Below are 15571 nucleotides of genomic sequence, written 5' to 3'. Positions count from 1 at the left end.
AACTTGGGCCAACTTCAGGAGATGGTGAGGGACAGGGAGGCCTGGCGTGCTGCAGTTCAATGGGTCGCCAAGAGTTGGACACGACGGGGAGACTGAACAGCAACATCTATAAGATAAGTTCCCACCAGAGAGGAAGGGGAAGGAGAGGAAGGAAGAGGAGAGAGGAGGAAGTACAAGAAGGAGAGACTCACGTGTCGTGGCTCCTCCTTTAGCACGTAATCCCAGGATGGGGGCTGAGAAGAAATAGGTGGTAGAGAGGTTCCATATCATATAGGCTGAAAGATGAACCAGGGTGCACGTAGGCCTGTTTTACCTTTTGTTGCTCTAGAAGACAACACCCTTCTAGGAAAACCCTCCACCACCGCGGGTAGCTGGAAGGAATTCTGGTATGGTATGATTAGACAGAGAGAGCCCCAGTTCCCTTCCTGTACTATAGGGGATACCGAAGTTCCCATGGCCTAAAAGGGAACACACTGAAAGTACTAGGGTGTAAGCTCACTACCGGTGCTCACAGTGAGGGACTACAGCCTGGGGGTTACAGGATGAAACACTGAAGCTGGAAATTAAATAGTATTTGGGATAAAACACAGGGAGTGTAGTACCAGCTAGAAGCTTTGAAGTAGAAACCTAGTCAGCAGGAGAAAACGGCAGAACTTCCTGGGAGCAACAGTCAAACATTTCCAGGGCACTGTCCTCTGTATCAAGGTGCCTTGTTCCTCTTATCCTTGATGTACCAGCCACTGTCCTTACCTTTAAAAAAAAAAATGGATTTATTCGCTTATTCGTTTGGCTCCCTCTGGTCTTAGTTGCTGCATGGGGGATCTTTGCTGCATCACGTGGGGTCTTTCTTTGCGGTCCACGGACTCTCCAGCTGTGGCACACTGGCCCCAGGGCGCCTGGGCTTCGGTAGTTGCAGGGTACAGACCTCTCTAGCTGCGGCGTGTGGGCTTGGCAGTTGCGGTGTGCGAGCTTAAATGCCCTGCTGCATGTGGGATCTTAGTTCCCCGACCAGGGATGGAACCCTCACCTCCTGCATTGCAAGGTGGATTCTTAACCACTGGACCACCAGGGAAATTCCCTTACCTTTTTTTAAATTGAGACTTCATTGACGTACAACGTTGTGTAAGGTGTACAACATTGATTTGATCCATTTATATCACAATATAATAGCCACTGTCATGATAGCTAACACCTCTGTCACATTGCATAACCATAATTTTTTCTAGCCCATGGCTGTAAAGGTGCTCTGTCCGATGGAACTCAGGGTCTGAACTTTTGACACTGGAAACGCATCCACCACCTACCCATGGATGCTTTCCTTGCCACTGGAGACCATCGTAGGAAAGAGGAGAGAAGGTGTCTCTGCTTGAGTGGTGATGAGAAACTCACTGCCCCAGGGATATTTATCCCCCTTTGCTGATATCAAAATACTTTTTCTTAACATCAATGGGCTTTCCACTGGCCTATCCATATGTTCCAGTTTTACAAGTACGACTTTTTTTTAAGGAAATTCTCTCTTTTTAAAAAACGTATTTATTTATTTGGGGCTGTGCTGGGTCTTCCTTGCTTTACTCTTTACTTGGGCTTTCTCTAGCTGCGGCAAGCAAGCGCTACTCATCGCGGTGCTCAGGCTTCTCACAGCAGTGTCTTCTCCCATTGTGGAGCACAGGCTTCAATATTTGCAGCACACAAGCTCCGTAGTTGTGGCGCATGGACTTACTTGCTCCAAGGCATGTGGAATCTTCCCGGACTAACGATTGAACCCGTGTCCCCCACATTGGCAGGCAGATTCTTATCTACTGCACCACCAGGGAAGTCCCCGCGATCATGTTTTATCTCATGTGTCAGCTCCATTCAGTGGGTGGGGACAGTTGGAGGCACTGTGTTGAGAAGGATTCTGAGACTTGGTCTGGCTCTACAGGTGGGTGTCTATGGTCAGTGATGTTGCTGTGAACTTGAGAAGGGGGTATGATAGCCCTTGGGCCAGTTATCTCCTATCCCTACTCTAAAGTCACAGAAAATTTAAAAAGTAACTCAGCTTTTACATGCTGGTCCTGCAGTTATGGAGACTGGGCTTATTTTCATCCAGCCTTCTGTTTAGATTAAACATGGATTTTTTTTTTAACTTATCCCTCAAGTTATATGGTTTCCAGCCTCCTTGTTAGTACTGAACAGTTTATGATTGCTGCCACTCCCCAAACAGGGCACACAGAAACAAACATATTCAAACCTCAATTCAGAGTTCTTGATACACTCACTAAGCATTCATGAGCACTCAGCAGGATCCAGAGTCTTTCTGTGGCACGAGTGTGAACAAAGAGGGAGATCAGAGCCCTGACCTGTTTCCGCATGGTTCGACCAGCGAGGTTATTGTGAGACTGCCACCTGCCCTACTTCAGTCGTGAGGAGCCTGTTAAAACATCCAGAATGCCCATCTGCTAAAACCCCTGAGGTCTTTGCATGCCTGCCCCTGTGGAGCCCCAACACCCTGACCCTGGACCTCGGGACAGAGGGCTGGAACTCGGGACAGAGCCTCCCTTTCAACTCTCGTCAATTCCACATCTTCTCATCTTGGCCCATCTCCCCTGGCTACTGAGGTTCCTCTGACTCCAGACACTGCCACCCAGCATGTGCGTGCCCAGGCAAGTCCTCGTGGACAGAAAGGGGCTCGATGTGGTCTGGATCTCTAGTAAAATGGAAAAGCAAAGCCAGCCTCCCCACCAGAGGGGCCCCACTGCAGTGAGTATACACTTCGTCATCCTTGTTCATCCATCTCACACACCCTCTGAGAATCCCGCAAGCGTGTGAGAAACACCCTGCTCATCAGTTATTGCACATCTGCTGTGGCTAGGCATACCTATGAGTGTACAGAGATCCTAGCCCTTGTGGGGTTTACATTTCAGTGGGGGTAGAGGAGTAGCAAGTCAGACAAGAACCTAATACCCTGCAGAGTGCACTGGAAGGCAATAAGGATGTGGAAGCCATAGACTGGTGTGCCAGTGCAGAGACTGCGGTGATCTGGGCAGGCATAACTGGGAGGATGACATTGGAGCAGAGACTGGGAGGAGACGAGTGGGTGAGTCATTTGGATACACGGAGTGGGGTTGGGGATGATCCAGACAGAGGGCACAGCAAGACGATCAGTGTGATGGAAACAAAACAAGTGACAGGGAGGATGGTGGGAGATAGGGTCAGAAAGGCAGCGGGGACTGATCATGCAGGGTGTGTGGTCCATGGGAGGATCTGGAAGCTTCTTGAGGTGAGATGGGCGACCATCCTGGGCATGATGTGATCTGCCCTATGTGTCTAAGGGACTAGGGTAAAAGCAGAAGACTAAGTCAGGGAAACTGGAAATGGAGCCCAGAGCCAGATGTGATCTGTCCAAGGTCACACAGGAAGCAGAGAACAGAAGCAGGAAGAGGACCAGTTCTCACGACTGGTGCTGCCCAAGGCTCTTCCCCTTGCCCCCCGGCCACCTCGGGTGCCCAAGCCTCCAGATCAATAGTCCAGCTGGTCAGAGGTACTTCAAGACAGTCCCCAAGCCCCGAGTAAGAATTTCATGAAGAGATGGCGAGAGCAGCTCTGTGATTACAGCCTTAATTTCACTCTGATTCAACACAGCTCTCCCCTCCAGCATGATTAGTCAGGTACCATTACCATTTTGTAATGAGATTAATGAGAGAATTCATTCAGAAGTCATTATCTTACCTAATAATGACCTTACTGATTACTGTATCTCCTTCAACTAGGTTACTGATTTTGATGAAAATATAATAAATATAGCTTGCAGCACCTGGAAATTTGTTCTCTGCCTGGAATAGTTCTGAGGTGAAGACTTATTTTTAAGAATTTCTTGAAAGTGATTAAATATTTTGGTTCTCCTGAGGCGGTATTTCTGTGTTTTCACAGATGACATTTTTGAAATGTATGAAATATTTGATGATAAAATATTTAATAAGCCTGGCGTTCATATTTTTCAGACATCTGTTTCTACTTTGAGACTGTCTGAATGTGATTTTACATGAAATTTCTATTTGCATGTTGTGTTGGTTTAAGAAAAGGGCTTGTGCTATGCATGACATATGCGTCTCATAAAATAATGAATGCCCGCGCCTCGCAGTCCAGAAGATATTGTACAAGAAGCATTGTGGTCTGCATATTAAAATGCATCTAAGCAAATCATTAAATAAAAACAGAGCCATTTCCAGGGGGACATAATGCAACTCAACTCTTATTAACTGAGAACCTATTAGGTAAAGAGATACTATAGAGAATAAAAGGTTGATAAGACATGAGTTTTGTCCTCAAGGTTCAGAGTCAACAAAGGCTTATTAAGCTCCTACTCAGTGCCTGCTGCCTTTAGAGCTGTCTTGTCATTTATGAGATAGAGTGGTGCAAGGACTTAGGCTTCTGGACTCAAATATAAGGATTCGAAGCTGTGCTCTATCTCTCGGTAGTCATGTCACCTTGGGCATGTCACTTAACTTCTGTGTGCCTCAGTTTCCACATCGGTAGAATGGTGATAATAACTAACTCCTTAGTTTGTTGCAAGGATGAATAATAAAATGATAAAACAGAGTCTAAAGGGTTAAAAGACTTGCTCAAGATCATGAGTCTAGTAAGTAGCAAATCTGGGGGTCCCAGCCCCTTGGACTTCTCTATTGTGACATCCTGTCTTTTATCCCTGAAGTTCAACCTTGCTGTGAAAACACAGCAAGCTTCAGCTTTGGAACTTGGTGTAAGCTCTGATGTGATTTTCATAAATCTAAATAGTTATTGTATGATACAGGCTTCACCCCTTGTTCATCTTAATCCATGCGTCACCTGAAGGATGGATGAGTAATTTGGAGGCTTGATTGATGTGGGTTTTGCCTTATGACTTTCCTCGAAGTTAATGGGATCCATGCGGTCCCAGATCCATGAATCACCCCAGCTGGAAATGCTCCATTTAGAAGGAAAGAAAGAACAAAAGATCAGCAGGATTCTGGGAAAACAGTCACACTCAGGGCTGTGAATTGGCGGCAATAAAACTCCACATTTGGAAGTGTGGAGGGGGTGCTCTGAGCACTGGAGTTGGAGTAAGACTGGGTCCGGTGTGCCATCAGTCTCTCCCTGTGGGACTTGAATGCAAGTCATTTCTCCTTAGTAGGCCTCTGGTTCCTTAACTTCACCACAGGACTGAGGAATTATAACATTGTTGATTACAGAGTGCCTACTCTATGTTGGGCCTGTTCTAAGCGCCTCACTACACAAACATGATCTCATTTAATCTTCACAAAGACATTAAGAAGCAAAATTAGCCACATTTTGCAAACGAGGAAATTGAAGCACAGAGAAGTTAAGTAACTCACCCAAGGCCACCCAGCTAGAAAGTAGCAGAGGCAGGATTTGAATGTAGGCAGGCAGACTCTGATGCCCTGGCCCATGGCCTCTACCTGTACTGTCTTAAGGGTCTTAAAGAGCTTTATGCATATGTTAGGCCTCTTATTACCATTATTATATCACTCGTCGTACTTTGATTCAGGTTCTCAATGAAAAAGGAGATCAAAGAAAATGAAATTACTTTTTATGACAGTGAAAGACAGCTCGGAAGACAGATGTGACAGACACAGGCATCAGCACACTGCCTCAGAGTTATCCAACCAGGGAAAAAGAAAGAGATGAGATGCAACACAGACAGGAAAAGGGGCCCTGCAGAAACGACTTATAAAAACTAAGTAAGAGGCAAAGGTCTAAAGAGATGTTGACCAACTTCCATCTTGTGTTTCTCTGACTATACCCCCGTATGCAAAACTCAGTGGGGAAACTCCTGGGTGGAACAAGCAGATAAAGTCATGCCATTTGAAATGTGAAATGTCAACAAAGACACTGCTTAGAGCTTGTCAGAAATATAGAACCTTAGGCTCCACTCCCCAAAGCTGCAGAATTAGATTCTGTGTTTTCACGAGATGCCCAGGTGATTCGTTTGCACATTAGGAGAAACCATAGCTAGTTTCTAGAGCTGGAGAAACCATACTCTAAAGCCACACGCCGATAATGGGGAATCATGCTGCCGAGCTGGAAGTTAGAAATTATGACCCAGAAAGCAGGTGAGAGATGTCTAGTTTATGGTTTTGCAAAGTCAAAGAATGTAAAATCATGAAAACTAAATCCTAGATAGCATGGGGGCATGTTGTAGATAAATATAGGGTGAGTCTTGGCGGTTTTATCAGGCCATGAGAAATCTGAGGGCACAGCTCCCCCAGTAGGATAGACTGGGGTCTCATCTAAACCCTGACACTGCTGCCCTGTGGGATTTTGGAAAAAGCCAGATTAAGAACTGGGCAACTGCCCAGGGCAGAAATCCATAAGGGAAGTTAAAGGATCACTGGAATCAATTGGTGAAATGAAACATGGTTCCACCAAAGTAGACAGCACCCTCCAGTGGAAAATAAAAATAAAATGTCCCACCTAAGTACAGCCCTGTCTTCAGTGGACTGGTCACAGTGGCTTACAATTCTGTGAAAGTCTTTTCCACATAGTTGGGCTTTTTCAGGAAGCAAATAGTTCATTTCATTATCTAAATATAAAAGCCTCTAATATACCTACCAAAAAGTCTTACAGTTTAGCAAATCACAAGAGAAAAGCTGAGGAGAGTAAAAAAGCCACACAGAAGCGGAGAATATTTGGAATGTTTGGCAGGCATTTTTTAGAATGTTGAGACCACTTACAAATAGTAAGTAAATTTCTTTTTCTTTATAATTTCTATTAATATGAAGCAAGTCTCCCTCCCCCTCTTGAAATAGACGTTGGCCAAATATTTAAGGACATTCGTTTGAAGGGTTACCAACTACACCACGAGCCTGGACTCCGTGTGGTCCTTAATCCCTCTCTGCCCTTAGGTGAATCTCTTCCCCACTCTAGCTTTCCTTTCTCAGGGGTAGTAGGAGGCTTAAGGGAGAAAGTGGATTTTGAAAAAGTACCACAAAGTGCTTCAAACTATAAACTCAACAAAGGAACAACTAGAGTCTAAAAGGTCCCCAGGCAGCATTACTGGTTCCTGCTCCTGGGGAATTGTCCTGGTCAAGAAACTTGGCTGACCTTGAGACAAAGAAGCAATAAACTAGGCCAAAACTGCCATACCTGTACACTAAATCCTGCCAGGAGTCTTTTAATAAATACTTTGCTAGGTGCTGCTGGAAACATGGAGATATTTACTGTAGTGTTTCCCTCAAAGACCTTACAAGCTGCTGAAGCTAGTGACTAAAAGTCTGAGTCTGGAACTAGACTTGGTTCCAAAATACTCTGCCATCTAACAGATGGTGGGCCCTAGCAAGTTGCAGGATTTCTCACAGCACTGGCTTCCTGGTCTGTAATGTGGACAAAACAACTTTTCTGGTTAGGATTTGTTAAGACAGAACCTTTGTTCCTCCCACCATGTTTCCACATGGACAGAATGCCTAGGGAGTAACATTTTTGCCATGCCTTTTCCTCTCCAGGGGAGGAAGGAGTTAGTGATTATGGAGGAACAGCCTCTGGACTAGGTTCTCAGTGGGTGGAGCTAATTTATTAAAAAGGCTGCATGACTGAGGCTGTTTCTTTTATTATCTCCCTGCTCCACACCAGTGCGAGGCAGAAGTGCTTAATAGGTGACTCTGAAGCCCAAACTTAACACGAGGTGAGCTGTTCCAACTCTAAACTAAAAAGGGGTGTGGGGTGCAGGGAAGATTTTTAGCAAGTTCTTTGATCAGAGGTACGGAGATAAAGACACATTCTCCAGTTTATCAGTAGAAACCTAACATTGGTCTCTATTGGCCTCTCTTCTGGATCTTGTTTCTCAATTGGTCCTCATTTTGGAAGGGAAAGAGGGAAATGTTTCTTGTTGAACCCCTAAAAGTCCACTAAGGGAATTATGGGGGAAAAAATGAGATATGTGTGTAAAGCATCTGTCTATCATAGGCATCCATAAAAGATTACTAAAGTCATTTTAGTAATGGTTCAGTTAGTAGACCAGAGAGGACGGTCTCCATATACATCTGAGATTCAGGCTTCAAGTAGAGGCTTCTATGGGGAGAACAAGCATAAACTGGGCCTCCATAGGTGAGGAAAGAAATATTAGGACATTATGGTTGGGAAGATTTACATGAGTAAAAGTATGGATATACGAACACTTTCCAGCTCAATGTAACCTGGCTCCTACTTTTTCAACATTTCTTGCCTTTTGTCCATCTTTGATGTAACCTTCTCTCTTTCTGGAGTGAGTAGTCGAGCTTCCATCTTCATCCACCAGGGTCTTTCTGTTCTCACAGCCTTCATCCACAGCCTGTCATTCCCCAATACCAGTCCTCTCTTTCTCTCTCATGATAATAGAGGCTTCCCTGAATGAGGATGACACTTCCCTGCTTCCCTTGCAGCTCGGTATGATTATGTCACTCAGTTCTAGCTAAGGGGATGTGAATGAAAGTCAGGTGTGCAACTTCTAGCTCAGACCCTTAAAACAGGGAGCTCTGCCCTTCCTGTTCATCTGTCCTAGCCATGTGTGCCTAGTCACTCAGTCGTGTCCGACTCTGTGATCCCATGAACATTAGCCCGCCAGGCTCCTCCATCCATGGTATTCTGCAGGCAAGAATACTGGAGGGGGTCGCCATTTCCTTCTCTAGTCCTTTCCATGTAGGGGGCCTCATCCCTGCCCTTCTTCCTGGGAGCCTTTCCTCACGTAAGAGCGACCAACAGTGAGTCATCTTGTGTCATGGGGACAAAAGATGTGTCCTCAGGATGCAGAACAATCTAGAAGGAATCAATACCACAGGCAACTTTGTAAAGCAGAGCCCCTTATTAACCATTCTGGGGAAGGGAAAGACTACCCACTCCAGTATTCTGACCTGGAGAATTCCATGGACAGTCCATGAGGTTGCAAAGAGTCGGACATGACTGAGGGACTTTCAATTTCACTTATTAACCATTACGTAAACTACTGTGATTTGGTCTCTTCACATGCTGCCAGAATGACTTCAGTCAACACTGGTGCTTTTCGATGTTCTGTCGGGGAAGGCTCTTCCTGGAAGAAGAAAGGGCAAGGATACATTTCCAGGTAGAGAGAACACTGTAGATACATGAATGAAAGCTAGACGGATCCCTGAAAGTACCTGGGTATGTCTGCGGTTAAGTTTGAGGTGGAGAAAGAGTGGGGAGAGAAAAAAGAGGCTGGCAGGGCCCAAACCTTACAGGTTTTCCTGGAACTCTGCCTTCAGCCTCTCTAGATAGCACCATTAAAATGACGGAATTTCTGTACCCTTGAGAATGTACCTAATCAATTGCTTATTAATATTTCCATGTCTGGAACATTGAGTTGATCCATAAAACCAATGGGAAATTTTCAAATAAAGTCATTAATGGTTTCTGTACCACTGGGCCTTAGACAATATGGTGAAGTTTTTCTCAAATATTAAGGTGTCATCAGCAGCGCCTGATCCTTGGACTTGAACTCAGAAATAACTTCAGTGAGAGTTATAAGCATAGATCACAGCACATGCCCTCAAGTTATTAAGTTCTCCTCTCCCTCTCCTGGAGTACAAAAATGGTATTCATTCTCTTCTGTAATCCACACAATGCCTAGGATTACAAATTGCACCATGTAGACATTTGGTAAAATTTAGTCAAATTGGGTCAGGCTAATACGTTCCTTAAACTTCTAGTTAGCGGAGTTTTATCCAATCAGATATTATAGTTTTTTCACCCAGGTTTGTACATATGCTTAAAAATATAATTGGATGGAATCGTAGTTTTTCTGGGAATTATTGCTATCCTCCACAGAGCCACTTCTTCACTCTCATAAAACATGCCTGACAAAAGAAAAGGAAAAATCCCTTGTTATGATGATTGGTGCCTTATTTCTGTGTTTTCCTAGAAAGCAAAATCAAGATATATGCTTGGCATATTGGTTTTTGAAAGCAACAGCAGCAGTTTTGTCAGAGAAACAGACTCATGAGTACTGCCGGCAGTTTTCGGGCACACCATTGGTATGTTTTTTTTTTTTTTTTTAATCATTTTAGGCTAATCTCCTTGTATATCAAGGCAGAGGGCCAATAGGTACTCTCTCAGATTGGAAATAGTTTAAAATTGTAAATGATGGCAGCTCTTACACACTGCTGAGTCAAGATGACACTGTTCACTATGCCTTATCTATCCAACAACCTCCAATTCTCTCGCTCCAAACACAGAGCAGCAATAAGTAAAATGTAAGAGAGAATCCTAAAGGAAATCCTAAGAGAAATCAATCCTGAATATTCGTTGAAAGGACTGATGCTGAAGCTGAAGCTCCAATCCTTTGGCCACCTGGTACGAAGAGCCAACTCATTAGAAAACACCCTGATGCTGGGAAAGATTGAGGGCAGGAGGAGAAGGGGGTCAGAAGATGAGATGGTTAGATAGCATCAGCGACTCAATGGACGTGAGTCTGAGCAAACTCCAGGAGGTAGTGAAAGACAGGGAAGCCTGGTGTGCTGCAGTCCATGGGGTCGCAGAGACGGACACGAATTAGTGACTGAGCAACAGGAGAGAAAATGTGGAGACATAACCCTGTTCAAAATCAAGAGTGACATCTCCATGGACTAGAAATGAAAAGCAGGAAGAGAGACATGTCACAGTGAGCATCCAGGGCTCAAGGCTGCGGAACAAACTGGGGGATGGGGCATAATTTGGATCCTAGAATATAAGAGAAAGTAACTGCCTCCAATATGGGGGGGGAGGGGGCACCAGAGCCAGGCTCTTTGCCCCGCATCAGGAATCTGAAGGGGTACTTTCTACTGAAAAAGTCTGTGTCAACTTCCAAGGGTTACATTTCACATGAAATGGCAAGCTCAAGAAAGCAGGGAGAACAGAAGCTTACAACCAGGACCTCCCTCAGTCAAGCTGCTGACTCAGTGGAAACATCAGAAATATTTATTGCTGGGCTAGAGCCCCAGGCTGCTGATGTAAAAAGCTGGTTCTGAACTAAGGGTCTCAAGAGGTAAGATGGAGACAGCCACACATCTATTAGGCAGGGAGGAGTGCTAGGAGAGAGACAGTGATTTATTCAAGATCAACCTGGAAATCAAAATTTTTAAAAATGCATGAAAAAGTGATATCAGTGAAAAATGGCAGAGTAATGGCTTCCAAAAGTTTTCTTTTCCATAAAAGCAATGAGAAAACTAATAAACATTTTCAAAATCAACTTTTTCAGAAGTCTGAAAGTTAATTAAAGGCTTGTAGCACTCTGAGGATCATTTCTCCAAGAGAAACATCTTACTCTTGCTAAGAAGAGCAAGTGCTGTGGTGCTTTAATTTGCCCTAGTCCCATCTCACACTCTGCAGCCCCACAGTAACCATGAAAATCAACAGCCTATGGTCACAGGAAACACCAGCAACCTGACAGCCACCAGGGCAGAAGAACAGGGTTGAAGCTTCTTCAGATCCCAGAGGACTGTCATCATTTAACCTGTCTAGTGGTTGCTCAAAAGATTCCACTTAAAAGACTGCCTTTATTCGACTTAGCTCAAAGCTCACACAGCACTGAGGAAAATATCTACCAACCCCTAGATTTCTATACTCAGCTAAACTGTCATTCCAGAAGAAGGGTAAAATACGAATGTTTTCCCCATATGTACTGTTTACTACCCACTGACTTTTGCATCAGGAAGAAGTCTGGAATCAAACAGGAGAATTCAAAGAAAATGATAAACATAGAAACTGGTAAAATAGGTTAGCAAATTTAACTATTGACTGTATAATAATCATCACATCATGTCTTGTATATAAGCATAGAAGTGAAAATAAGGACCTAGGCTGTAATAATGAGACTGACAAATCTATGTGAAAAAGTGTGCAAACATCCTTGACTTTCTCAAAAGATGAGTAGAGATACTGAATAATTTCAGATTGTCTTAGAGAAATCAGATATGAAATATACACATTAAGTTTTTAAATGTTGCCACTAAAGGAATATAAATAAAATCTATGCTTCCTAATCAGCAGAAGCAAAAGGGGGAACAATATGTAGAAAACTTTACAGAAAAAAGGCAAGAAAGAAAAAAAAAATGTAATTCCAAAAACCAGGGATCAAATAAACAAATTAATAGCAGAAGACTATCTGATAAGAAAATAACAAAGGTTCTGACCACTTAAAGTTTTTCATACCTTTAATCTCTTTAGAGGAATCTTTAGCAATAAATCTCGCCATTTTTGAAGAAATGTTTATCTGATAAATTCCATCCCATTTATTTCTCTGTGGTTAAATTCAAGTATAATTAAATGGAATACTTTCAATTTTAAACTAGCATGGACTGTATAAAGCTTTCCTTATAAAAATCTTTCTTTTCTCTCTTTCTTCCCCATTTCTTCTTTCCTTTCTCCTTTTTTGGTATATTCACACACAGATGTTCAAATAGACATAACAGAACTGAGCAACTGAGCACACACACAATATACACATAGGCTGCTGTTTATGGCAAGCCCTGATTTTTGCACTGGGCCAGTTTTGAGATGAACCCCAAAGTTCAAGGTTTATCATTAGAAATTCCACTTACCCCAGAGGATTTGTGAGACAAACGGACGTTGCTGATGTCATGGTAGGAGAAAGAGCAGCAGTGCTTGCTGGGCACTCTGCTGCTAACAGCTTAACAAATCCCACAGACCCTCCTCAACTCCTTCTCCAGTGTCGTGATAAACTAGGAAGGGCTGCTTCCTTCCTGGACCCTTTCCTTCCCTCTCAGTCTTCTCAGCATTGGACTCTAGCTCCCCAGCTGCTGTACCCTTAACCCCTTTCCCTTTCTTATGCAAGGCAATTCAGCTTTGTTGTAGCCCTTCCAAAAGTCACATTACCTGTATCCATCATCTGGCTCAGCAGTACAAGAATGTCCAAGTAACAAAGACAATGAATAACAATGGACCTCTTTCCTTTCACACAAGAAATGACAAGGGAACACAAAACTTGCCATAAGTTCTAATCATCAGTATTTTTTCAATGAAATCATATTGCTGAGAGAAAAATTAGAATAAGATACTGAGATGCTTTCTCTCAGAGAGGGAGGAAGAGAAGAAAAATCATTGTTTGGTTTTAATCCACATGATTCCAGCCTTGGTGATAACTGGCTTGGGGTGAGGATAGGGATCTATACACGGAAATTACTATTTTTTTTTATTGCCAGCTTGTTATTCTGTCATATGTTGTTCTATAATTCTATCAGTTACTTCCAATTTATGGGTTTTTGTTTTTGTTTTTTTTTTAGCTTTCACTTTTTTGCCTTTGTAGATGGTACCTTGTTGAACAGGTTTAGGAGTTTTCAATAAAAACACCAAAATTCCATCACTTTACCACAGTATTATTGTTTCAATTTCCCTTGGGTTCTATGTATTTATTTACAGCCATTCCCTAAGATGAATTCACCCACCTTTTGATGCTGTGTTAAATCCATTTGGATATCTTATTCTTCCTTTCCATCTTTTTGACAGTCTACACTGATTAAATCGTCAGCATTTCATAAGTGATATTTCTGTCTTTTAAGACATTCATATCTTTCTTGATCCACAACCTTGGTGATGGGATTCTAGCGAAAGATCAAGTCAAAAGGAGGCTTTATAATTGATTGTACTTAGTGCCTTGGGTACCATTGAAAAGTGCATTTGAAATATTAAATTTTGAAGAAAGGATTTTTAACGAATGTCCTAACAAGTCCTTAAATTATTCAAAAGTAGATTAAGGAACAAATTACACACACAAGGATAAAAACAATCCCATAATCAAGGGATGGTTCAAATGTTTAAAATAACTCTTAGAAACGAAATTATCAGAAGTACCCTTAGACAATTAGATAACAAATACTTAACACGTCAAAAGATGATAAAATGAAAAAGAATATGATAATTGAATAGATATAAAAACACCTACAGGCATATGGGTGAATTTTCAGAGAATTGGTTATTAGAGGAATTGATAATTATGCAACGTGGTTTTCAGGGATTTGACCTGTTACCATTTCAACTCAGTTGCAATCTGAATATTCATTCGTGTTCTATTTCCTTCTCTTTTCACATTATAACTAAAGCATTTCTTTCTTTGTCACATATTATTTATGAAATTAATTGCTATCTCAATGACATTTGTTTTTTTCTGATTATAAAAGTAATATGTGTTTGTGACAGATAATTTGAAAAATACACAAAAAGTATGAAAGAAAAAGAAATCAACCATAATCCCATCATCTGCCAATAACCATTGTTTCTTTTTAATGAACATCATCCCAGTCTTGGTGGTGTTGGATTGGGGTTTAGGGAGGGGACCTATATATGGCAATTACTATTTTTTATTGTCAGTTTATTATTCTCTCATAAATTGAGAGATTCTCTCTCTCCATAATTCAATTAGCTACTTCCATTTCTGGTTTGTTTGTTTGTTTTTTTAACTTCTGCTTTCTTGTCTGTATAGACGGTACTGTGTTGAACAATTTTAGTCATATAACTCTCTGCCCTGGTTGAATTTTTCCCCCCTCAGGAAAACTTCCTTAGAATGGGATTATGGGATCAAAGGGCTTCCCAGGTGGTGCATTAGTAAAGAATCTGCTGGCCAATGCAGGAGACTCTGCTCAATCCCTGGGTCTGGAAGATCCCCTGGAGGGGGAAATGGCAACCCACTTTAGTATTCTTGCCTGCAAACTTTCATGGACAGAGGAGCCTGGTGGGCTACAGTCCATGGGATTGCACAGAGTCGGACACGACTGAGCATGCAGGCGCAAGTGTTATGGGATCAAAAGTTCTCATTACATAAAATTTCAATCCCCAGACAGTTCAGAAGAGAAAAGTGAGGCCCAGGGAGGAGAAGAGACTTATCTACAATTACTTAGCCTTTGAATAACCTAGCACCCAGGTCTCCCAGCTCCTAGCTACCCAGGACTCCCACCACTGAGCCTATTGAGGGTAGGAAGACCTTCCAGTTATCAGGAATCCATTATTGTTGGAAGCCTTTCAGTTTGTTATTCTTCTCCCATTAAATTAAAGACACTATAAAAGTTTTCTAATAACCAAATCCTTCAAAATGAACTGTTTGAAGGCTCTGAAGTCTCACCCTGGGGCAAGACATTTACAAGGCTCAAATAAATCTTCCACAAAGCCTTTATAGGATCCTTAAAACCCAATTCCACCACAAAATGCTTGTTTTTATTATAAATTGAGTTTTTATTATCAGCACAAATGCTAACAGTGCTGCTGACATGGTAAACAGGAAGCACGTGAGCAATCATAAATATTCACACACCTCTGGCAGAAGTAATTGGTACCTAGGGCAAGAGTTCCGGCCAAATTCTGATGAGCAGACCCAGAGAAATGAAGGATTCAAAATGTGAGACAATCCCCTCACCCCGGCCCAGCCGCACACACACAGGAAAGGGCTGCGAGGGACAAAGACAGAAGAGGATGGTGGCTCTGTGGGTAACGCGAAAGACCTGGGCCGGAAGGGTCCTGTCTGCGAGAGGGACAGGATGGGAAGACCGAGACCGCCAGACACCGCAGGCTGACCCACCCTACTTCCTGCCTGTTTTGACCAAGGTAAAATTCACAGAAC

The sequence above is a fragment of the Capra hircus genome, chromosome 8 (assembly GCF_001704415.2).
Source record: "Capra hircus breed San Clemente chromosome 8, ASM170441v1, whole genome shotgun sequence".
Lineage (NCBI taxonomy): Eukaryota > Metazoa > Chordata > Mammalia > Artiodactyla > Bovidae > Capra > Capra hircus.
The sequence above is the reverse complement of the archived record's forward strand: the minus strand, read 5'-3'. Positions refer to the sequence as shown.